This window comes from Chroicocephalus ridibundus, chromosome 2 (genome assembly GCF_963924245.1).
Source record: "Chroicocephalus ridibundus chromosome 2, bChrRid1.1, whole genome shotgun sequence".
In the NCBI taxonomy this organism is placed as follows: Eukaryota; Metazoa; Chordata; class Aves; order Charadriiformes; family Laridae; genus Chroicocephalus; species Chroicocephalus ridibundus.
The window spans coordinates 80,501,129-80,527,359 of NC_086285.1; the positions used below are offsets into that span (position 1 = coordinate 80,501,129).

A 26,231-nucleotide genomic window follows, 5' to 3' on the forward strand; every position below is an offset into this window, starting at 1 on the left:
CAAGGCCTACTGGTCAAGGAAGGTATTTCTCAGCACTTGTGTACTTTTAGAGTTTGAATTGTGTGGTAGCACAAGTGATGGCTGAGCTACAGTTAAGGTCGTGGATGACTGAGTCTTTCAGAGGATTCATGCAGAGAGCTTCTTCACCAGCTGAGTGTGACAGATTAGTATAGGGTCACTTAGACTGTAGACACAACAGTTGGTTAGGATGGTAGCCATGTGCTTTGATTGTGCTAGCTTGGTGGGATCTCTAGCCTCAGGTGGACCTTAGTGTTTTTTGCCACAGATGGATGACACAGGCTTTGCGACAGAGTCTGTCCTTCTGCCTCAGGCTGGGTGGTTCCTTGCAGGGAGATCGGTGGACCAGTCATACAAGAAGGCACTTGTTGGCATGACTGAGTGAGGCAGAACTGAAAGTTCTCTTAATGCAAGTTGTTTCTTGGAGCCCTCCAAAACTGTTTCTTACGGACATCTGCTTGTCATATGAAATACATTATAGAAACATGTTTCATGGGGATGTGCATAGCATTTGAAGGCAGTAGAGGGAGGGAAATCTTGTTTTCCTTGCTCACACAAAAAAATTATTGAGCCCAGGGAGACTGCATGACCAAAACCTTTGGGATTTCTGCAGAGGGTATTTTATTTTTCAAGAACATTGAAATTGTTCTTGAAAAATAAAATACGCTCTGCAGAACCCAGTTTGTTACCCACAGTTGAGTAGCCCATTGTAATAGGCTTAGTTGCATCTGTGCATTTTAAATCCCTGACCCAAAGTGAATGCCCTTCTTGCCCCTGCTTTTGTGATGAATATTCGATTACCAGCTCAGTCGTTTATGTTACTTTCTCTGTTCTTGCCCTGCAGAAATTGCTGAAAATCCTTTTTCTTGTCACTCAACAGTTACAAATATGGCTTTTGGCTTCATAAAGACCCATGAAGATCTGATTAAACTCTCTGCAACTGGTGGTCTATGTATAGTACAAAGGAACTACCTAATTGTTCTCCACAAAAGAATCAGAGTAATGCACTTTCCACCATTGCAAATACAAATTTCTCTTCCAGCCCATATTATGAAATAAAGTAGTCGTATGCCAAGCATGAGCTACTCTTCATGCTCCAATTTTAAAGACCCCCCCCAACACATATTTATACTGTAATTAAACTATTCTTAATTGAATAGCTAATTCTGGGAAAAGATGAAAAGGAAAAAGAAATATCTGCTAGAACCAACTTCTAGCATTTCTCACAAGTGACCCATTTATCTTTTTAATTCTGAAGAGAACAGCACTTCCAAAGAGAGGATAAAAATATTAATAGTCTGGATGACCATATAGGCATCCAGAGAGTTCCACTGGGAATGAATTGTATTGTGCCCCATACATATTTACATAAACGCCAAGGATTTCACAGTCAAAAAGCTCAGACTTGAAAAGGTTTATACACACACTTAGTGTATTTGTCATGTTGAGCAAAGTGGTCTCCCAGAAAGTCAGTGGACTATTTGCATTCATAAAATTAATTACATGCTTACATCTTTTATGCCTGCTCCTTCCAATGGATTTTTGCTATGTGGACCCAACATTCGTGTAGAATACTACAGACCTTAGTGGATCCCATACAGGCACGTCACCTGAGCAGAGGCAATTAATTTGCAGGAGACATATTACACTGAGAAAGTGGGGAAGAAAGAGGCAATCACTTTTAAACTTCCTCCTCCACTTTCTCTGTACATAAATACAAAAGCACATGTGATATTCCTAATCTATATATGTAAATGTTTCTTAGCAGCACACACACTGTACTAGGAATATGTTAATGGAAAATTATTTCTGTGTTAATTGACACATTTAAAGAGTTCTCCCCCACTAATTTGCCAAAAGAAACTAAACAACTCAGTAATGAACATAGCAGGAAGGAATTAAATTTGAGTGAAAAGAATTCTCCAAGTGAGCTATTTACTTTGTTCCTTGAATTTCTTGTGACATTTTAAACCCAAGGTGGGGGTGAGTATTGTGCCGTTTTTTTACCCCCCATTAAATAGATTATTCTTTTATGTTTTCACAGATTACGTCTTAGGTTTCTGATACAGCTTAGTTCCTCACAGCTTTGTCATAAAATGCCTTTGCAACAACCCCACAGGAACACCAGTCCTGTAAGGCAGTGTAGGCTGTACTCTGCACGAGGCAGACCACCCGCAATGGGTGCCTGACACCAGCCTCCAGGGACAGAGGCCCCGCTAAGCCAGGATCTAAAATCTCTTAAGCAATTTATGCAATCCTTAGATCGTTTTAGAAATCCTAATGCTTGCAGTATCTAAGTTAGGTACCTCTAAACAGGCTGTCTGATCATAGTCCTAAATATTCTCATACTACTTCCAGAACTTCATATGTTTTATCTCTGGCCCAAGCCAGTCCTACTGTTATTATTACCTATTGTCATGCTTACTTGGAGAGTTTAAATTAAAAGGAAAAATCTAGAAGCATTTGTTACTGTTCTTGAAAATAGACTGTGTCTGAACATGTATTTTTATTTTTACTTCATTTTATTGAGATCTTCATAAATACAATGAAACTTGACAACATGCCATATGGTGCATAAACATTAACTCAGAATACAATCCATTGTCATAAAATTACAGCTACAGACCAGTCAACAATCTCTCCTGGGACACATCAGTGAACCCATTTTACTCAAGATCTGAAGTCCTTCAAAGCTACAGAGTGCCTGCAGAGCAAAAAATCCCACAGAACGACAGAGGGAGTCCCATCGTATAAATCCCAGCCCTATCGTTATAGATGCATAAAAAGATCAAAGAGAATGAAACACAATCACAAAATAAACATTTCCAAGTAAAATGATGCTGATAACTTACATCAGGTGAGGATCTGATCCCCAGCTTTTACGCAGTGTGAGGTACTGTAAATATTACTGTAAAAAAGCAGGACAGAAGGACAAGAGGGTTTCAAAAACCTCCGTGCTGGTCTTAACTCTGATGAAGTCAGCCTCAATAGGAACTATGTGAGGCATTGCAAATACACTGGAAAATCCAAATAAATGCCAGATAAAACAGCCCCTATCCAATCAAGGATGTGCAAAAATATATAACACATATGAAAATTACACTAATTAAACTTCTGTTATTAAGGAAAAAGTCCTTTTAGTTCTCACAGTCTTCTGACTGCTTTTGCCACCACGTGAAGAAAGAACCTGTACAAGTGACCCTAAACTGGGACTTGATGTTCATGTTAACTGTGATAACCCTCTCAAAACCCTCTCAAGCATGTATCTTTTATTAAAAATACAAACTCCCTCCTCTCCCTCACAGTGTGACCTTTCTCGCTTGCTTTGCAGATGTACCAGGAGCCTCTGCTGAGACCTGTCTCAAGGCTTCTGAGCAATATAGGCAACATCTGGAGTTTCCTGCCAAGAATGAGAGGGCTGGGTGGGAAGGGTGAAATTTCCTATGGTATAAAAAAGGAAGAAGGAGAAGGATGGGTCAGGTGTGGGGTGAAGCGCTGGTGCCTGTCAGTGCCAAGGTTTCTGTGAAGGCCAGCTGAGAGGCCAGGATGAAGTTCAGGGATGCAGCCTCCTGCACTAGGCAGCAGAGTACTTATGCCCCGGACAGGACTTACTCACAACTGTTACAATCCTCTTCGAGAAAAATGTACTAATGTCTTCCTTTTATTTTTCATTTGCTTCCTTCTGCCCATGTCCGTCGCCTCTTCCAGGTCCTGAGAAGATGCCTTGCCTGATCTGCCGTTCCCCTGCAATGGGATAAAACCCATTCCTGTTGCACACCTGGAATGCATTTTGAACCTGAGGTGTCCCTGCCTGTGCTGCATGGTGGCTATGGTAGCAAATCATGTTCCTTAGCTACTAAACATTGCATTTTGGGTATGCTTGTCTCCAGAATATGACATATTTCCATGTATCAGTGAAAACTGTACTCTTTCTTATCCCACAGCTGCTGGATAAATGATAAGGCTCTCTGATACCCCCTAAATGCCGAAGATGGAAAAAGTGTTATCTCCTATCTGGAGACAGATATGAGAAGCAGCTGTCTAACTGGAGCAGATAGAGGTAATATTTCTTCCCATGCATGAAGATCAAGAAAAAATGATAGGTAAGGGACTATGTGCTGTTACCGGTGAAGACAACTTCCTAGTTTCATTATGACCGTGTTCCTGGTTATCATGGCATTTCATACAGTGTTTTGACATATTAGAAATGGACCCAAAACAACCTACTTCCAAAAGCAGCTGTTAAAGAGGTAAATGGGTAATTTCTTTTTCTAACCAGAAAACAGTTATTTGGTCATCTCTCATAATAATTGTATGCACCCACTGGCCCATAGTGGTTTTTTTGTTTTGTCTTTTTTTTTGGCTTAAAATTGTATCTGTATAGAGCATACAGAAAGGATTGTCTTTAACTTACAAAAAAGCTGTAGGTGCTCTAAGAGCTCCTCTAATTCATATATCTTGAGTTTGACATTGATTCAACTGTACAACACTGGCATGTATAGAATCATAGAATCATTTAGGTTGGAAAAGACCCTTGGGATCATCGACTCCAACCATCAACCCCACTCTACAAAGTTCTCCCTTACACCATATCCCTTAACACCACATCTAAACGAGTCTTAAACACATTCAGGGATGGTGACTCCACCACCTCCCTGGGCAGCCTATTCCAGTGTCTGACCACTCTTTCTGTGAAGAATTTTTTCCTAATGTCCAGCCTAAACCTACCCTGCTGCAGCTTGAACCCATTCCCTCTTGTTCTATCGCTAATTACCTGTGAGAAGAGACCAGCACCAACCTCTCTACAATGTCTTTCAAGTAGTTGTAGAGAGTGATGAGGTCTCCCCTCAGCCTCCTCTTCCTCAAACTAAACAGTCCCAGCTCCTTCAATTGCTCCTCATAAGATTTATTCTCCAGGCCCTTCACCAGCTTTGTTGCCCTCCTCTGCACTCACTCCAGCACCTTGATATCTCTCGTATTGAGGTGCCCAGAACTGGACACAATACTCAAGGTGTGGCCTCACCAGTGCTGAGTACAGGGGGACAATCACCTCCCTGCTTCTGCTGGTCACACTATTTCTAATACAAGTCAGGATGCCATTGGCTTTCTTGGCCACCGGGGCACACTGCTGGCTCATGTTCAGCCGCTTGTCAATTAGGACCCCCACCTTGTCTTCACCTCACTGATTGCCTTGTCTGAGCATAAAGACGTGCTACTAACCAGCAAGATGAACATTTTCAAGCCAATTTCAAGCTGCTGTCTATGAAAGCAAACCAGCAAAAGAAACAGAAGTCTTACAGTCTCTTTCTCTATCTGAACTGTTAGAGTCTATGTTGTTCTTATCACCTAGATTCAAAGTGTTTCTAGAAATACAGAATATGAGTGCCTGGCCTTCACAGGACACTTTCAAGCTGAAAAAATAGAGTAAGAAGGAATAAAGATGTGCTGACCTCATTTGTCCCAGAACTGCTCTAATACAGCAAGAATAAGGTTTGTAAAGCCTGAAAAACAATCTCGGATGCTTTGCATGCCAGCCTCTAGATTTTGGTCTTCAAACTCCATTGTTGCAGTCAGGGAGTGTACATGAGGCATTACCTAATTGTGTTCTATAAATGTGACATGCACTAACAATACCCCTCACGAAGAGGACTCCATTATCTATTTTCCGTCTTCACAATCCACAGCCGGGACACATTCCCAGCTTCCCCAGCCCCCTCCCATTTCAGAAGGCGAGTATTCCAGATGAAGCAGTTCCTCTACCTGGATTACTTAATAGCTAAGAAGAACTAGCATTTACTAGAATATAAAAGATTTCTTAGGCTTCGTCTTGCTGGCAAACTCTTGGCTTGGCAATTTGTTACAGGTGACTCTTTCAGAGGAGAATCCAAAACCTAGTGCTCCATCTGTCTTAGTATTCAATATGTAATGGTGATGTAATACCAGTTTTTGTAAGAGCTGAGGTATTCTTGGCCAAAATTCCCATCCTTCCATTATCTGCTGTGAGACATCTGGTTGCTGTCCTTCACAGGGGAGGATCTTTTGCAGCTGTTTTGACTCTGATTTCCCAAGAAAATGAGTTTCTGCAGTGAAATAATTGCACTGCTATTCCATTAATATTGTGAAAGACAGATAGAGATCCTAAGGATTACTGTATTTCTATCTGCTCCCTGGGAATTAGCAGGTACAGTAGGGAAGAGAGACCCAGATTAATGTCCAAAATGAGGAAAGAATTGGCAGTTATACAATCTCTTTGGCCAAGTTGCATGTGGTTCCAGAGTAGCAACTGAAATGTTTTAGCTGGTATGCTAAGGGAGCTGGAAGAGCTGGAATTATTGTGTGCATGAAGGAAAAGTTATGGAGAAAAGACATAACCATAGTAAACCAGGCTTTGCAGTTCTGCTTCTCTTTGGTTGTTTGTTAATAGCCTTATAGGAAAATTTTATCCATATATAAATCCCAGGGACCACCCCACTGTTGAAAGCCTTCTTAGCAATCCAGTGGTGCACACCAGCGCAAACTGAGTATGGAACTGAGAGTAAGATGGTTGCATTCACTGTTCTTCACTGGTGGTCACCAGCAGATCACTTGGGGCCTCTTTAATATCTAAGCCTATCTTCTTTTCTGTTGGGGAGACATCGGCCAGTGTATGAAGAATGAATGACCCTGATCTCAGCAAATAAACACAGGAAGACCCTACTGACAGCAACTGCATGGGACATCAAGGCCTATTTCTCCCACCATCACTAGTCACTTCATGTAATCCCTCAAATGGTTTGAAGATCCTTTCTTAATTCTCAAGAATTCAGACACAGAATTGCAAATACGCAATCAAAAGAGAGCAAGGAAATGCAGAAAATGGAGGAGGGCTTAAAGGAAAGCAAGTTAAGATACATTGCAGAAGAACTTCTCAAATGAGATTGCAGCTTTGCTGTCAGCCCATCCGTGTGTGCGTTTCAGCAAAAAGATTTTTCTTATGTACCTGCTAAATCTATTCTTTCTTACTTGTGGATCTGCATTTTTATTAGCAAGTTCTGCACTGTACTTTTTCGAGAAATGAGGATTGCCCTGCCAAACCAGATCTCTGCTCTAATGCTGAGATTTTTGCCTTTGGAAATTGCCAATAACTAGTACTTCCAAATAGTTAAACTCCCTCTCAGTATGCTTTGGAGGTGACAGTTCAGAAACGAAGGAAATTCTGACAAAAGAAACTTGACATCAGAATAGCTGTGATTAATAGCAGCAAAGAGGATTATACCAAGAAGCTGGAAAGATAGTGCTTCCCAAGTGGAAATGGAGTGGGCTTCTAACCTGACACAAGCAAAATCCTAACTAGAGAAGGTATAAGAAAAGCAGAAAAAGTGGTATTTTTCTGAGATATTGAGCTATGGGTTGCTGGAAAAATGTATGAGACTTGAAAGACATTGTGCTTGCAAACTTAAATAATTTGCCTGAAAGATGGTTGCTCAAGGAAACTTTGCTTCCAGGTGAAGCTGAAAAATCCAGCCTTGATGTAATTTTGTTTCTTTCTCTTTGTGGGAGAAATTTGGTTAATTAAATATTTTGTATTTGAAGTTTCAGAGGGGGGAAGGAGAAGTGGAAAATAAAGAACAATGGGAATAACTACCAGGATCAGTGTTGAGGTCAATAATGTGATACTGCTTGATCCATAATCTAAATTTAGTTAATCATAAAAAGTAAGACTGTACTGTTGTGAAATGCTGAAAATAGTGAGACATCTTTTCTGACCCTTGTGACTGGTTTATGCACTGAAGCATGAGGTTTGATTTCTTCCTTTTGACTGAAGAATCATTTTGTCTCCTTAAAAAATCTAGCAGTATAAATATCACCTTCAAGTTCTTCCAGATTTTCAGCCTCTTACTACATCTTCTCTTTTAAAAATTCGGAGAAGCATGAGAAATAGGATGGATCCATTTTTACTTCTTCAATTTATCTTGATCTCATCCAAAAGACTGATCTAGTGCCCAGTGAAAACTGATGGGATATTTAGGTATTATGTTCTGTCTTCTCTCAAGCCGTATAACCTACATTTTTGAAATCTCTTGCCAAATTAATCAGTCCACACCGAATTTACCCTCAGGTACTTCAGAAACCAGCTAAGGCAATAGCCAAAACTTCAGTTATTATCTTCATGAGAAGATGGGTGAGTTCCTAGAGGACTGGCAGAAGAAAACCATTATACCTGTATTTAAAGGCGGAGGGGCAGTGGGGAAGAGGAACCAGTGAGTTCCTCTCTGAGGAATTATATAGTCTTCATTCCAACTTCAATACATGGAAAGTTATTGGAACAACCGACCAGTTTTTCAGTATCTATGGGCTAGTGAGGTCCTAAGGAATAGCCAACGTGGATTTGTGAAGAACAAGTTGACAACAAAACAGCCTGATTTTCCTCTTTTTGGTAAGATAACTGGCCTAGCAGATGCAGGATGAGGAAAATGCAATACGTCTTGACCTTTGTAAAATGTTTCACACAACTCCACAAGTCATTGTCAAAGGCAACATAGGGCAATATGGCCCAGGTGAAATGAGAGTAAGACAGACTGGAAAACAACTCAAAAAACCACTATCAGTAGCTCAGAGTCAAACTGGGAGTCAACATCAAGTGGTCCTCCAGGATTTTGCTTCATGACCAGCACTATTCAATGTTTATACTAACAGTTTGCATGATGCAATACAGTTACAAAATGTGAGGATGACATCAGTCTGGGAGACGTTGTAAGCACTTGGGAAGATGGGGTTGGAATTCAAAATTATCTTGATAAACTGGAGAAATAGTAGGAAATCGATACCAGAAAATTCAATAAGGACAAGTGGAAAGTTCCAGCCTTGTAATGGCAAAATCAAATGCCCAGGCACAGAGGGGTGAATAACGGCCTCGGAGTCAGTAGGAACAGAGGTGACCACAAACTGGATAGGAGCCAAACTTTGATGCATGGGTTGTTGCAAAGGAGGAAATGCCACTCTGTGCTGTGTCAACAGGATGTTGGGCAAGTTGCTCATGTCACGTATGTGAAGCACTTTTACTGGCATTCTCAGACAGAAAGGCAGCGCATCACAGCTTAAAGGAGGTATGGATAGACTCCCAAAGTGCTGCCAGGATGACAGCAAGAAATTTGAGCAGAGGTCTGGAAAAACAGGACTCGTGAAAAGGTTAAAAAAATTGTATTTGCTGAGTCTGGTGGGTGAAATATTGGAACAGATGACTGATAGAAACTGAAATCTCAATGTTTTTAGCTTTTAAGAACAGGGTAGAGAGTAGTCTATTGGAAGGTGCTTAGGTGACCTCTCATCTTGTATCAGAAGCAAAATACAAAAGGAATTCAGAAAAGTCCTACATTTCTGTAACTCTGAAGTGCGTACAAAATCACATCTTACAATGTAAAACAAAAGATTTGAGTGCTCATTACATCTAGTCTTCCTCTATTATTTCTTCGGGTCTTTTCATCTCTTCCCCTCCTACTCTGTTAGGCTGAATCCACACGTGCTGTGATTTGCCTCTACTATGCAAGTACTGAAATAATCCGGTCAGTTTTACAAAGTAATAGAGAGAAACCTTATCAGGCACACAGAATATTTTTAAGCTTATCATAGAATGCTTCAGATTAGAAGGGAACTTAAAGATCATCTAGTTGCAACCCCCCTGCCATGGGCAGGGACACCTCCCACTAGACCAGGATGCTCAAAGCCCCATCCAGCTTGGTCTTGAACACTTCCAGGGATGGAGCCTCCACAATTTCTCTGGGCAACCTGTTCCAGTGCTTCACCACCCTCACAATCAAGAATTTCTTTCTGATATCTAATCTAAATCTCCCCTCTTCCAGTTTAAAACCATTCCCCCTTGTCCAATCACTTCACTCCCTGATAAAGAGTCCCCCCCATCTTTCCTGTAGGCCCAATTTATGTATTAGAAGGCTGCTATAAGGTCTCCCCGGAGCCTTCTCTTCTCCAGGCTGAAAAACCGCAACTCTCTCAGCCTGTCCTCATAGCATAGGTGCTTCAGCCCTTTTGATTATCTTTGTGGCCCTCCGCTGGACCCGTTCCAACAGGTCCATGTCCTTCTTGTGCTGAGGACTCCAGAGCTGGACACAGTACTCCAGGTGGGGTCTCACCAGAGCAGAGTAGAGGGGCAGAATCACCTCCCTCGACCTGCTAGCCATACTTCTTTTGATGTAGCCCAGGATGCAGTTGGCTTTCTGGGCTGCAAGCGTGCATTGCTGGCTCATGTTGAGCTTCTCATCCACCAGCACCCCCAAGTCCTTCTCCTCAGGGCTGCTCTCAAGCCATTCTCCACCCAACCTGTATTTGTGCCGGGGATTGCCGTGGCCCATGTGCAGGACCTTGCACTTGGCCTGGTTGAACTTTATGAGGTTGGCATGGGCCCACCTCTCAAGCCTGTCAAGGTCCCTCTGGATGGCATCCCTTCCCTCCAGCGTGTCGACCGCGCCACACAGCTTGGTGTCGTTGGCAAAGTTGCTGAGGGTGCACTCAATCCCACTGTCCATGTCTCTGACAAAGGTGTTAAACAGCACTGGTCACAGTACTAACCCCTGCAGAACGCCACTTGTCACTGGTTTCCACTTGGACATTGAGCTGTTGACTGCAACCCTTTGAGTGCGGCCATCTAGACAGTTCCTTATCCACCAAGTGGTCTATCTATAAAATCCATGCTTTTCCAATTTAGAGACCAGGATGTCATGCGGTACAGTATCAAATGCTTTGCATAAGTCCAGGTAGATGGCATCGGTTGTGCTCCTGTTATCTACCAATGCTGTGGCAACGTTGTAGAAGGCCACCAAACTTGTCAGACATGACTTGCCTTTGGCGAAGCCATGTTGGCTATCGCCAATCACCTCCTTATTTCCCATGTGTTCACTGTCTATGTATCGGTTCACAGTTTATGTATCCAAGCAAAAATAATTAAATGACCCTTCCTATAAGTACAACATATTTTCAATAAAACAAAGCTTGAACCCCGGTGACTCCATCATAGCTTGCTGTATCACATCATGGGGCACAGTAAGACACTCTTCTTTGCCTTTGTCAGTTAAGATATAAAAGAGACCCTAGCTATTTCTGCCTTTTAAAAATTGATCAACACTTACTGTAAGAGTAGAAGTGTTCTTTTTCATGTTTAATAAACTTACTTTTCTGTTTATCTAAATCTACTTGAAGCTGTCATTGATTCTCTCACTTGTGGCCTATGGAGTCATACAGTAACGCTCTACATTATTGCATTTGATCTTGGATTTGCCATGTTTCAACATGAAGCAAAGTGTTTCGATGTGCATAAGAGCAAATTTTCCCAAAAAAGCTTCTGGCCTAGTCTCTAGATTTGTACAGATTTTGCACAAGGCAAATCTTACTTGCTTCGCTCATTTGCACCTCCCAGTTGACCTCAGTAAGAATATTCAGGTGAACAGAGCCATGAAGAACAGACCTGCAGTTCTGCAGAGGCACATAAAAGACACATAAAAGAATTACAACACCTAACTGTATACTTTGTAGGTACAAGTGTAGCTTTGGCATTCAGATGGCAGAGTTAAATGCCTATGTTATATTATTTGTGCCCATTAGCCTATTAATTATCTCATTAGCAACAATGAAAAACTGCAGGCACAAAATACGTCTGAAGAGACTAAAATTTTATTCAGATACTATTTATATTACTGTGACATTCCTTGGGATGGAAGTGCAATATAAATTCATAGTATTACCTGTCAAAAATCTATCACTTTTTCTCCAGCCACTAGAATATCTTTCCTTCAAGAAATATTTTTCCTGCCAATCACATGATAAGAAGCAAAATACAGTTTAAATGAAATTTTCTACTTTTTAATGTCAGAATGATCTCCACTTGCATAATATAAGGGGACTGGGTTTCTTAATCAATATTTCACTCACACAAAATAAAGTAGTACAATATAATGTAGTATAATATACTATGAACTGATATAATGTAATGCAATATAATATGACACATATGGAAAGCATGGTGTCCATTTTCCCCTAGAAGATATGACATGCTCATGAATATGCATCACTTGATAATACTAGGAAGGGCAAACCCAAAACACACGCAGCTTTCATCTGTAAGTACTTGGGCAGCTCTAAAGCAGGAGCGGTATGAGCCACCTTTAAGTTTGAGATGCACAGAAGAAATGATCAGATTTTATTAAAGTCAGTTGCTGCTAATTTCTAGTTAAATATCAAAGGCGGAGAAATAAACCGGTGAATGTGACACAGGAAGCCCCAGCAAACAGCTGCATTTTCAGGAGGATTTAAACAGGCGTCTTGCAAAACTCCTATAAGGAGAGCATTGCAGGCTGCTGGAGTCACACAGACGCAGAAGGCTGGGCTGTCCCGGTTCTGCAGCGAGGCAGCCTCAAGCTGTGCTGGCCAAGGCTGGAACGAGGTCTTCCTCTTGCCCTGCCGTTTGGCCACTACACCCGCTTTGCCCGCCTGCATCTCCCACCTGCCCCAGATGGCAGAGGTGGTACCTGGGTTGCACTCTTTATCAGGGAGTGTAGCGATAGGACAGGGGGTGATGTTTTTAAACTGAAAGAGGGTAGATTTAGATTAGATATCAGAAAGAAATTTTACACTCTGAGGGTGGTGAGACACTGGAACAGGTTGCACAGAGAAACTGTGGATGCCCCTTCCCTGGAAGTGTTCAAGGCCAGGCTGGATGGGGCTTTGAGCAGCCTGGTCTAGCGGAAGGTGTCCCTGCCCATGGCAGGGGGGTTGGACTAGACGATTTTCAAAGGCCCTTCCAATCTAAACCATTCTGTGATACTATGATTTTGAAACCAAAACGGAGATGAAAGGCCCTCTTGTGGCTGCCCTGGGCGGAGGCTGGGCACCCTGAGGAGTTTGCACACTTAAAACTCGGGCAGAGGAAAGCCTTCCTCTCCAGGAGCTGCCCCAAGGGCTGCAGACCCCTACCTGCTCTGGCATAAGTAAGTCTCACAGCCCCCCCGTGATAGTGGCACCCCACCATGTGGGGAATGTAGCTGGCTGGGAAGCCAGGGGGATGACCTTGACGGCGCAGCAAAAGGATCACTGCTTCTCGTGCTGTGTCAGAGGTGGGAGGAGGAAAATGAGTATTTCCCCGTGCGCAGGACCCGGACTGCTCCGCTTGCAGAGGGTTTTAACAGGCATTCACCCGTCTCTGCAGCTTTTGTTAAAAAATGTGGGAGTTTTTTCTTTAATGATAATCCCCACACACCATTAATTTCAGAGGGTGGACTCTGGAGCAGTAGTTCCTAGTCATTTTGCTATGAAGAAAAACTGAATAAACTAGAAAAATGTGAACAGTGAATTGGAAAGTAATATGTCAAGGACAATAAAACTTTTGATTTGTGGTTTAACATTCATTCAGTATTTCAAGAAAAGCTGCAGTGTCTGTCCAACATTATTAATTAGCATGAGCTTCATTCACTGTAACTCTTCTTTCTCTTCAAAGAAACACATATATTGTTATATATCCCCCATTTTATTTTCCCACAAGGCACATTTCAAAACAACATGTGCTGTTTCTGATGCAGTATCATATCAATCTGATTATGTTGTACATAATAAGATATGCCCTGAGATAGAGCACTGCACAGATATTTATTTAGAAGGACACGTTTGATGTTGTATGAACTAAAGAAATCTGTAAATTCTACTGAAATAAAAGTGAAATTCTGTGTTGCTGTAATCAATCTTGATCCATTGTAGAAATCTGGGCTCTGCACAAGTGCCATTCTAATCTACTTCCAAATATAAGCTTCCAGCTAGACAGCCAAGACACACGGATTAGCTCTTTGAACAGTTTTCTGAAAGCACAAATAGAAATGTATGTGCCTAATGTCTATTTTACAAATCAACTTTTCAATTAGAAGAGTTTTACAACTTGCTTAAGAATAACATGTCCATGTCACTGTCACTCTTAAGTAATGCACGGGTTTAAACTTACAGCCTCCTTGAACAGACTTTGAGGAACAAACAAGGGAATTACTCCTGAGCTGTTTATATGGATACCAATGACGGCAACAGGCAGCTACCTAATATTTCTGAAGAACTGTTTGAGGCAGCTTGTCCACATCTTAGAGAACACAGCATATTCATTTTTTTTCTTACCAACAGAAAAATACAATGGTTTCTAAATCTTTCCCGCAAGCAATCCACTGTATTCAGCAAGAAGCAATATAGAAAATACACTTTATGCCACTGAGAAAAATAATAGTAACGTTACAACATACCTTTCACTATGTTTGCACTTCTCTGTTCTCCTGTCATTTGCTACAGCAGCTCAGTTTACACACTGCCTTTCGCTTGAGTGCTTCTGGGCAGCGTGTGCAACAGGCGCTTCAGCAGCTCTGTCCTCCTTTTAACACAACCCGCTCTAAAGAAAACATTTCTTTTTTATTATAGTATGCGGCACCTTTCAGGGGAAAAAAAAAAAAAAAAAAAAAGACACCATCCCAAACTGATCAGAACGCTCTTAGTCTGATGATCAAGCCTCTTTCCCAACTGATGCACCAGTATGTGAACGGGTCCAGTAGTCCATGAGGTGAGGTATACAGACGCCATTCACTAGAAAGGACGCCGGGAGAACATAAGCTACATGGGTGGACGGTGGGAACAATAGCAAACATTTCATGTTGAGGTGGCTGGGAATGAATAATGCATGTGTTGGGGAAACAGTTGCCCCATTCTGGTGTTGGAGGGGGTGGAAAGAGTGGGCGTGGGAGGTACTTCCCTGATCAAGTTAGCATTTCTAATTAATATCATCGTCTGCAGAGACCCAGAAGACACTGTATGACAAGAAAACAATGTGCAAATATTCAAGGGGGAACCAGTTACCATTATATGGACCCAGAAAAAAAAGCAGCTTGGATGCAAAAATAATATCTTACGTAGGCAGGCAGGCAGGCAGACATACACAAATGAAACCAAAGGACCCAGAGAAATGTTAGCAGGCTACATGCTCTTTTGATGTGGTATTTTTTAGATATGCCATATAAATGGATGCTTCATCTCAGCCGAACCACCCTTTCAAATTATTGTTAATTAAGTAATAATCCCTGAGAAATCTGTCATTACCAACAGTTAGGAACTGGTTTATTATGTTTGCCCCAGGCTATTAACGCTCAAACACAATGGCCTCTAATTGCAATAAGAACTAATTTCCCTGGAACTACACATGCATTTTCTAACTATCTGGTGGCATATTTTTTGTTTTTAAAATTTAGTTTTTAACTTGTCTAACTAGCGCATTGGTCAGTCAGAAAACTATTCCCTAATCATCCTGCACAGAAATCACCATTAACAAAAAGAAATATGATTTTTGTTACCTTTGTAAATTATTAAATTTTTGTTGCAGACAACAACAACAACAACAGAGGTTATAATCCCTATAAACAATGCATCAGCTCCAAATCCAGCAAAGCGAGCAAAAGCATTTTCAATCAATGCAATGAGCTTTGGATCAGTCCCGACAGTTTCTTTAAAAACAAGACGGGGGCGGGTGGGGTGGGGGTGGCGGGGAAGTCTGTTGTTTTCTTAGTTTACATTATGACTTTTCTTCTGTAACATGTTATCACCATAATGAGAAATCATTTCTGGGATGTCAGTCACCACACTTTGACATTTATTCCTGTCAGCTGTTTTCAGCGTAGACAAGTTAGGTGGCCATAAGAATTATTATTAAGTATTGTTAAAGGCATAAATTGAGAAAATTAATCCAGAGTCAGGGAAAAAAAATCTACCTGGAATTTAAGTGATTTGCTCCACAAACACTTTTTCCCCTGGCTCAGGAGCAGAGTATAAGGAAAAAGCCTTAAAGAATAGCTGCCATTGTCATTGCATTTTAAAAGCATCCACATGACAATTTAAAAAGAACTGCCATTTCAGCTGTTTCTTAAATAACCTCTTTCTTCCTCCATAATCATGTAATATATTTCTTTCACCTTTTGACTAGCACTTTGGTTTTTTTAATAAACTTACTCACTCATTGTGCAGGAAATTATATTTTAAAATGCTTCTCAGAGGTGTTTTATCCTAACACTTTCATTTGGGTTGAATTAATGTTGAATCCTGATTTGCAGAAATAGAGGGAGAGGAAGAAAGAGAGAGAAAGAGGGGAAAAAAAAAAGAAAAGCTTAGCTCCAAGCTTCTATCCCACCTCCAAAACACACTTATCTTCAATTTGCATTTCCAAATCAATCTTACAGTAACCTTTATCTGTAATAACAGAATTATTCTGATACTCCTAAAACACATACAGCAGCAGTGTACTAGACAGTCAAAAGAGTTTCCTCCCCCACTCGTCACCAGTGCACAGTTTGTTTTCAAGTTCTTACTTGATAGTTTTTATTCTTTTTTTTTTTTTTTTTAGGTCCTCGTCTCTCTTTTTTCCCCATTAAGATGCGAATGGGCTGGTACCTCATCCAATATGTCTATACATGCCTGAATAGACTTGCAGAAAAGCAGGGTCTCCTTTTGTCTGGGCCCGTATGGCTGTATGTCATTCCGCACCGATAGGCAAGGGCTCCTCTCTCTGTGGGAGATTTCCAATAATTGCCAGAACAAATTAAACTGGGGTTTATCTGTTCCTCTCTCTTTTCAGCTTGAAAATGGAGGAACAAGACCAATTTTAACTGGTGACAATGGAGCGTAGAAATAGATTGGATACAGCTTGTGTGAAGTCATGTTGTAGACGGCAGTGGCAGGACACTGCTTTGAGGAGCGAAGTGATGTTGTGCTACATGGACTCAGCCAATCCTTCTGATATGACAAAGAATAAAAAATGAGTTGGGAGGTTAAGAGCAGTCCATCTAGTCACCATTGTTCACAGGCGAAGATGAATAAAGGAGTATTTCTGATCATACTGGAGTGGACTGGCCAGCCCAGAAAAGTGGAGTGGATTGCAGTGTGTAAAAATGATAGATTTGGCATATTTTGAAAAATAGAAATGAAGTGTACGATGAATTTCGGATCTTCCCCCCACACATACACAACTCCTTCCCCCTCCATGTTCCCCCAACATGTACACCTTGTGCCTTAGTCTATGGGCAAGCATCACAAAGCACAGTCCTAACCCTCGACAGAGCAACGGGGAGAGTTCTGCCCTGCCTTTGCGGTGAGTATTTGGCAGTCCGTGGCTGAAAAGAGTGTTTTAAGGGATAATATAGTTATCAGACACATATTTTCTATAGCAAAGAGCTGTCATCTTCCTTTGCAGATGAGATAAAGTGAGTTCAAAGTGCTTTCTCCAGGCAAAGACAGACTCAAAACCACGCAAAGGAAATGAATTCTTTGACAGTGTGACAGACAGAAATGTGAACCATCAGATTTGAAAGGGACCCTTAATTCTTGGGGCTGCTGAATGCCAATGAGAAATATTAGGATCTTCTCTTGACCAACATGATTACTGCTATCAAACAAGAATATGTCAAACACCTTTCAACATACTTTTGTCAGTCAAGCTCTAAAAAGCCATCAGTCACTGTAAACTATCTTCTCAACTACCACTCTCCCTCAGTCAGGCTCTTCCAGCCTCACAGTCAGTGAGAAACTAACGGTGAAAAAAATTCCAGCAGTACTTTTCTACTCATTTCCTCTCAAGCTCTCATGTTCCTGCTCCGTATAAGAAAACCAAGAAGGAAATTGTGATACAGTCATGAATGAAGACCAGAGGATGTAACTTTAGGTTACTGGAACTGGATGCAATATCTATCGGTAAGGTCACGCTTGTGACCTCTCACCAGACACCAAAGAGGAGACCAGCACCTCCTTCTCCACTGTCCCTCATGAGGAAGTTGTAGACTGCAATGAGGTCACCCTTCAGTCTCCTCTTCTCTAAGCTGAACAAACCTAGTATCCTCAGCCACTCCTCACAGGTCATGCCCTCTAGTCCTTTCACCATCTTTGTTGCCTTCTAATATTTTCATATTCTTCTTATATTGTGGAGCCCAAAACTGTACACTGTACTTGAAGTGAGGCCATGCCAATGTCAAGGTGTAGAATATTTGGTGCAGAACTTGGGAAAAATGTCAGCCTGCCACAAGAAAGCACTAGGATCTTGTTTTTGTCTTTTATACAGATGAGTTCATTTTAACATCACACACAAGAAGTAAAAACATAGTAAAAGAAGTGAAAACATTGTTGAAAAAACAGAAGGACTGAAAAAAAGTAAAATGCAAAGTCACATTTTCAATTTGTAATGCCAATCCTGAGAACAGCCCTTTGACCTTAATAACTTCTGTAACTTGTGAATCTTAAATAAGCAATTGTGTTTCTCAAACAGCCCATAACTAAAATAACTACCTAAAGAGATGCTATAATTTTAGATCATTTTTAAATGTCTCTGGAGGAAGCTATGCAAAATTCATAATAGGTTCATTTTCCATTAGGTACTCAAGAAAAAAATTACCGAAGTGCGAGTTTTACAGTGTGATCTTCGGTTCTAAAAATTGTGAACAGTCAGCAAAACTGGAATGGCAAATCCATTCTGAATTGACTTTTTTATAGTCATAACCCTGTGAATTCAACTTTTCCAAAAGCATGCACTTCGGAGATTGCGGTATTCTAGCCCCATACATTCTAATTTCTAGCTGTTCTTTTTGGTTGGGGCAGGTACGCGCTCATCACCAACAGACAACCGCTCACATTGGAGAGGGGCATTTTTAGAGCCCAAACAGAACTCAGCTTCTCTCTTTCCGTGTTGAAAACACAGCAAAGTCAATAAAACCTACATCCCTGCAAAGAAAGTAAGACCAATTCCAGTCATTATTTATAGTTTAGAAACCTCTCTTAGGAGGCATCTGTAAAGGTGACTCTGTGTCTATAAAATGGGCTAGACTGTCATTGGCTTTAATTAGTGCCATGCTGGAGAAGTACAAATATGGGATAAAATTGTCCGTTCTCTTTATAAATAGACAAATGCAAAAGTAGAAAACAAACTGTTGCAAAAGGATAAAGATCAGAAAGTAACTGCGTATCGGGATGAAGTTAGGGGTGACCTCTGAAGCAATCGCCAATATAAAGTGAAGAAGAGGCAGCGCTCACGGGAGGAATTAGCACCCATCTGCCTGCCCACTGAAGACCTCTCTTCAGAGCCTCAGGAACAGAGGACTGACTGAGCTCGTTGTGGAACTGATTTGCCTGGACTGCTACTTCAAAATGCGCAGGGTGCCTTGCCAACGGGCCACGTGACTGGGCAGAGAACAAAACTTTGCCAAACCAGCCACGTTTACCTTGCACAACTGAAGTCTGCTAGTCCTTTATCATCTCACCGTGGTTGTTGTTAAAGCCTTGAAAGGCCTTGCTGCATTCCCAGTGGGTGCAGCAGTAGCCAGACAGGTTTGTACTAGTGGTGCAACACATGCTCTGATATTCCTCATCCTTGGACATGGACGGTCCTACTGGAGGGCTCCACAGCCAGAGGCTTTCTTTCATCCTGGCAGTTCTGGGAGGATGTGTGGGATGCCCCTATAATGAGGCAGCATCACCAGTTGTGCCAGAAGAGACAAGGGGGATAGGACACAGTGCCTGGCTCACCCCTTTCCCCCTTCCCCTCGTTACTGATGGCCCAGATAATTTCTTGCCCAGACTCTCCCTTCAAAAACTGCGTGCAACAGTGAATGCACAGGTAAAGGGGCCTCCATTTGGATTGAAGCAGGAGATCCTAACCAGCTGGAGAGCCTCAACCTTTGGTGCAAGATGGGGTGGTGCCTAAGGGTGGGAGCTCTCCTGCTCCCATGTTCACACCCTTTCTCTCAGTCAGCTGCTCCACACAACTACTTAATTTATCAGCACTTTGGGCTGGCCTCGGCTGCAAATGAATCCAAAATCTCCTTCCCCTCCGCAGCTCTAAATTAATTATTTTTGAACACCAGGCCAAAGAGGCTTAGCTTTCCCTGGATTGGACAACCTCATCCCTTCTCCTGTCTGTTGAGGACCTCCTGTTTTGCTGTTTGATGTACTGGGGCAGAAATGACACCTGGTTGATGTCGACAGCCTTGGTGCTAACCTCGTGCTCAGAGCACCGAGCTCTCCAAAGGCCACTGCAGCTGCTCAGGTTTTCTCTTCATACATGCATAACAATTTTTTCCTGATTCAGCAAACCCACAGTGCCCAAATAGAGGCATCCTGCAGTAGCTTTTAAACACTCATGTCACTCTTCGTTATGATTCCCGGGGATTTTAAAAGCTAGGGAAGGGCTGGAAAATGTTGTGAGTGGGAAATCCCTAAGGAATGCCCACTTGCCACAAATACTTCTTGCTAATTCTGCAGATGGCGTGTTCTTTCTTCTGAACAGGACATTAAAATAAGCTCTTGCTTACGTGAGGCTATTAAAAGATGCAGTAGTCCTCTCAGCAAGGGCAGTGGTGAAGTCTTCTGTGTCCTTTCCAAATTCCAATTCAGTTAATTACATGCGTAAGGCACTGTGCACAGCTCCATCACTAGGTGCTTGATTCCTGCTAATATTTTCTGCCTAACTAAATTCTCTCTGTTGTTTCATTTGTGTGTAGCAGTCACCTTCAGTTCCTACCCTGGGCTGGTTGAGAGTGTACATCCTCTTTAACTGCTGCTCTGTTTTATTTCAGATGTGATCTGGGGAAAAATGATATGATACTTGAACATACAAAATCCATAAAGATGAAAGGTGTTATAACTGTATGTTAATTATTCATCACTAGTAGTATTACACATACTAACGTTTTCCTCAAACTATAGTGTACCCCACTGAGCCATAAACACGTTAAAGAGCTGTAGTTTTTCATTTAAATTTGGCGCAGAACTCAAATGAATTTCACCAAAGAGGTAAGATCAAGATCAGATTTTGTGAATATAAAAGCCCTTCCTCACCTCGCGATAAACTTAGAGAAGAAAGCAACCAAAAGTTCAAAAATATGCCTTGTTGATAGCTTCTAGTGCGCCATGAAGTCTTTGCATCCGATAGAGCACAATTCAAAGCCAGCCACTAAAGCACATCACCATACGCACAGCAAGGATACTGAGATCTCTACTGAGCACCGAACTGCTTAACACCAGCTTCACAATTACCCTGTAGGCTGTCCAGCCTGATTAACTACTGACGTCAACAAAAATAGTGACTGGAAATTCCTGCAGCTAAATATATTTTTTTCCCTATAAAGCTGTTTTCTGTCTAAATACAAAGATGTCTCCACAACTGTGTGAAACAATCAACTACCAGCAGTAACATTTAATGGCTCTGTTCAATGTAAACTGTGCACTTAGAAGTGATCATGGCATAATTATAGAAAAATGCATTAACAAATAAAGCTTTAAAGAAAAAAAAGTATACTCAAAATCAGATATTAAGTTGGAAATTATGTTGTGAATCTCAGGTAAATTCAATACAAACTGCAGTTATTTTAAACAGGGATAGCAATAAAAAAAACATTGGCATTAGGTTGTTATGAATGTGCTGGTGAGCGTTCTGCTGTTGTTTCACTTTTTCTAAATTCTACCAACAGTCGCTATTAAAAGGAAATAAGATTAAGTTGTAAAAAGGAATCTTCTGCAGTGGTAATCACAACAGACTAAACAACTGCCTGTTTCCAGTTTCAAATTTGAGGCAGCTAAGAGCTTTCCGCTTGATAAAGGGGTATTAAAGCTGGAATTCTCTTTCCTCACAAGCCTGAAAAAGCCCCAGGTTGAAGTGAAATGATGGGCTACAGGCTGTGAGCAGTGAGGTGAGAAAGGGTGTTGGATGCGATCCTATTGCTACATGGAAATGCACCTGGATATATGTATGTGTATGCTTGTGTACCTAGATGTACACGGGTATATATTTTTAGCTACCCTAACATCTTCGTATCAAAGAGGAAACGTCAGTTTCCCAAACACACGTGGCAGAAAAGACAGAGCAGGAAGTTGGTGCCGGCCAGCAGGGAAGCCTTGCCTATAGCACCCCATATAAATTCAACATTCACCTTGCTGGCCTTTCCATTAATAGTGACTGGAAAACACGACGATCGCTGCAAGCGGGAGATGAGTGTGGTAAGTTCAAAACCATTTTATGTTTTGGATGTGGCATTGCGTTAACATAAAGAAAATCAGAGGAGCTCGTGCTCGATTATTTAGATTTGTCTCATCCATCCAGACTGAAGAACTATGTAGGGTCACAGAGCTGCTATCTTATATCTTTTATGTCAACAGATGACAGCATTTTTGTTACACAGGAAAACTGCAGATATGTACACCTTCTGGGGTTTGATCGCTACGCAGCCTGCCTGCACTCTCCAGCAGCACATGAAATATGCAGCCCACATCACCTTCTCAAATGGCACGTCCCTGGCACTTCTTGTGAGCTCCAGTCTCATCAGGAGATAAGACGCTATACATCATTAAATCAGCACCGATCAGCCTCCCATTATAGGTGCAGGAGAAAGGCCCATTCAACAAGGGTTCCCAGTAAGGAATAATCGCTAATAACGAATACTGCACTAATTTCTACATTGTCTGTTGAAACAGTACCAAAAAACCTATCTCCAATGATACTGAAACTTGAGCACAAACACCAAATGCTGTTTGTAATTGGATATTTGGATTAATAATTGTGCACTTATTTAAGGGCCCTCAGCACTGGCCGGTCCCAAATGAAGCATCCAGAGACAGATTCACTGACCACGTTTCAGGCTGTGACATACTCATACTTAGGATGGTACACTAGCAGATAACTTGGTTGTGAAAAAGTTAGTTAGCATGTATCTTAGGGCATTTTAATTTCCAGTTAATGTAATCAGAAAACATAATTTTCCCAAATATAACATATATTTGCGGGAGTAATTTTCAGTTGAAACAAACACTTTACTCCAGGCTTCGCATTATAAATGCAATCTTCAAGAGTGCATCTTTCTTTCTTTCTTTCTTGCTTGCTTGCTTGCTTGCTTGTTTTTTCTTCCCTTTTTTTTCCCTTCCCCCCCGCCCTTTTTTTTTCCTTTACTGTTGGCTATTGGGGAAGTGGACAGGATAAACAGAGGGCAAGAATAAGGAAAGGTTGAAGAATAGCAGGTTTCTCAGGCTGTCTTGCAAACACTAGACACAGCCTACTCTGGTCCGTGCAACCACAGAGTCACTGTTCTGAAGAGCTAGCCATATGGAAAATTTCTCTCCTTGACCAAAGAAGGAAGCTCCGTGCTAATCTTCCACTCTCTAGGGCCACTTCTGCCCTGCCTACTATCTCACTAAGGTGCACTTTTGCATCTTGTCCTTGGATTTCTCCAAATCTCCCTTGAATTCTCACTCCAAGCAAGACAAGTTTTCTATGCAGCTTTTTTGCACCTTCCTCTGGACTCCCAAACCTCCAGCACCTCTTCAGCACAGACATAAATGTTCTTTTCTTTTGCCTTTTGTGAGTCTCAGAGCTCACTTGACTTAGACTGCAACAGGGGCACTGCTGTCCGACTATAAGGATGGCATGCAATGTTTGCTGGTACCCACTGTGCCTCTCTACAACCTCCCTGGGCTCTGCAGATGTTCAAAGGGTTCAGGGGGGGTCCAGGGGGGTCTCAGCCAGCAGGAGAGCAGCCTCTGATAGACAGTATCTGTGTAGCCTGACATTTTTTGCAGCCTGAAAATACAGCTGCATATCACATTACTGGGAGTAATACTACTTGTATCATCAACTTTGAGAAGAAAGCATTTTTAACTGGATTTCCCAAAGAAATGGGTGTACAGTCGTTTCTTTCTGCCTGTCAGTTCTCATCTAATAAAACTGGAATCCATTTAGCCAATTTCAACCCTATTTGACGGAGGAGATGTTATAGTGTATAAGGAAGAGGATTATGTGCAATATACCCAAAGGACTTATTTTTCACAGAAAGTTTGTGTATGCATACATTTGGGTTGAGAGCAAGCTCTTTTACAAGTATATCTGCTTCTTTAATGTGCCACATATATGCTGCTTGCATGGTTGTGTAATGGATGTCATCTTTTTAATGTGTATTTACAGACAGTTTAAAATATGCACAGGGATCTTAATTCGGAATGAGAATGATAGTATGCAATTAAAATCTGAAATGAAATATAGCAAGAACATTGTAGGTTGTAATCGCAATTATTACCAGTAAAAAGATGACGTGCCTGAGATATGGTCTGTCTATCATTTTGGGAGTGAAAGTTCTTCAGGGAAAGAACTGCTGTTTGTTATGAGGTTGTACTCTGCCAGTCACAGTGGTCACCTTGATCCTCTCTGCATAATAAAGATAAGTTGAGTTGAGTTGAGTTAAGCTAACTTTAGTTAACTTAAGTTAAGAGAAGATAAGGTAAAACCAGGCAGTATCACAGGTGACCATGAGTGACACTAGAATACTTCCCTTAGTTTTAGAAGATGGCGCCAACACTGCATCTTCCGCAATCCCTGTGTGGTAAAAGTTAGTGACCTTTTAATGGTGACAGTTATATGAAGTGGTTTGAATAATTACCCATGAAAAGTTCCTTTTATATATCTTTACAGACATCCTGCAATGAGATGCTCTTTTGTGGCATTTTCATTTCCATTCTAAAACATATTAATGATTCACTGAGTTGGAGAATCAGATGGAAAAAAAAAACAACAAACCACCCAAACCTACTTTGCTGTCTCCAGTGCTATTGCCTGGAGGCTCTGCCTCACCAACAGCTGAGCACCCTCCACAGCCGTGGTGGGTGAGGGCTCCTCTGACGTAGCAGAATTGGGGGAGCTTCACCTCTCCCAGGACCGCCTCATCTCACTGCAACCATTCCTAGGCAGACGATGGGGAAAGATCATCTGAAACAGCTGCAAACAGCAGTAAACAAGCTGCAAACAAACCTACTTAGGGAAATTCCCATTTGGTGTTGCTGGCTTTATTGCCTGCATCTATAAGTTTGCAAATAAGTGCTTTTATTTAATTCAGCGTCTAGCATACTGCAAAGGAAAAACAAAACGGGAGAGGAGGGAGGAGATGAAAATTGGAGAAAAGGAGACTGTGTAATAAGCAAAGGGAGAGACCTTAAAACTATAGAGCAGCTTGAAACATTAGGGGTTTTTTTGTTACAGTTGTTTTCTTTTTTTCTCACAGATGCTCAAGGAAGTATCTACAGAGTAAGAAATATCCTGCCCGTGTAGGAGAGGAATATAAGCTTAATTATATCTGCGTGCTTTTGCAGGAAATCACTGAGGTTATGGACCCACTTGTATTAATTTCATCAAACTCTTCTGCATTATTATCATCCTCCAGGAAAGTTAAGCCTACATAGATCTAAACCCCCTTCATTCAAAAGACAGATCCCAAATCAGCATTTCTTTTCTGTTTTGCATTTTCAGCATGATAGACAGAATAAGAAATACATTTAGAGAATGGAAGCAGGCTCCACAATGCCCACACAGACCTATACAGCATATGAAATGGAATTTGGAAGCATTTTATGCCATGTTCTTTTAGCCTGTTGGTGAAGCTTAAAACAGCGGTTGTGACAACTGATAACAAATACCAATATTAATCTTTTCAGGGAAAAGTAACCTCAGATCATTATGAAGCTCAGGCTGAAACTTAGTTTTGTGAGAATCAGGGGTGGCATCCTCAGAAGACTGAAGGAGTCTCAACCAACCTGTTTTTTTCTCTGCAGTTTGTTCATGGCTACATATTATCAGACAATCCTCTAAGCTCTGTTGCAGGTGAGACAGTTCCATTGCTTTGAGGGTCCTTACATTAAGTGACGTAGGGCACAAAAAAAATAAACCCAAGTAGCAATCAGATGATCATAGCCTTCCTGAGAGTTGAAATACTCTTTTAAAAAACACCCTGAGCGAGAACAGTACTTCAACATCACCTTTCTTAGTATTTCAATTGTCTCATTCTTGCGAGAACCAAAGAGGTGGGGTAGAAGCAGGGAAGGCAGATTTTTCTAGAGTCTAAGCATCTGTTGCAGAGAGCGTGAGAAGCACAGTTTAGGACTTTGTAAGGAAATGAACACCACAAGGTTCTTTCCTGACGCTTTTTGCCCACAGCCAATATTTTCACAAATTCACTCGATCTGATACCTTCTGTCTTTAATTAAGATGTTGGCAGGTGTGGTTCTCTGAATTTATGCCAGAGGATTTATTCTATTCTCCTGCTTTTACGATATGCTCATCTGGAGGAGCAGAATAATGGTTCACCAGTTCTTGTGAAGGGGACTCACATACTCCCATAATCATGTTGGAAATCCCAGTGAAT

General features: G+C 41.4%; 1 protein-coding gene across 2 annotated transcripts in view; it reads right to left on the bottom strand.

Annotated features, from left to right (window-relative positions):
* The window catches only part of CDH20 (cadherin 20), a 119,290-nt gene that overhangs the window by 41,594 nt on the left and 51,465 nt on the right, over positions 1 to 26,231 (bottom strand). The window contains exon 1 of one of the 2 annotated variants that reach the window (XM_063326082.1): positions 14,280 to 14,298. The exons of the other annotated variant lie outside the window; for it this stretch is intronic. The gene's annotated coding sequence lies outside the window, so the exon portion shown is untranslated. Of the gene's footprint in view, positions 1 to 14,279; positions 14,299 to 26,231 lie in introns of those variants that run through there. 2 annotated transcript variants of the gene reach the window in all.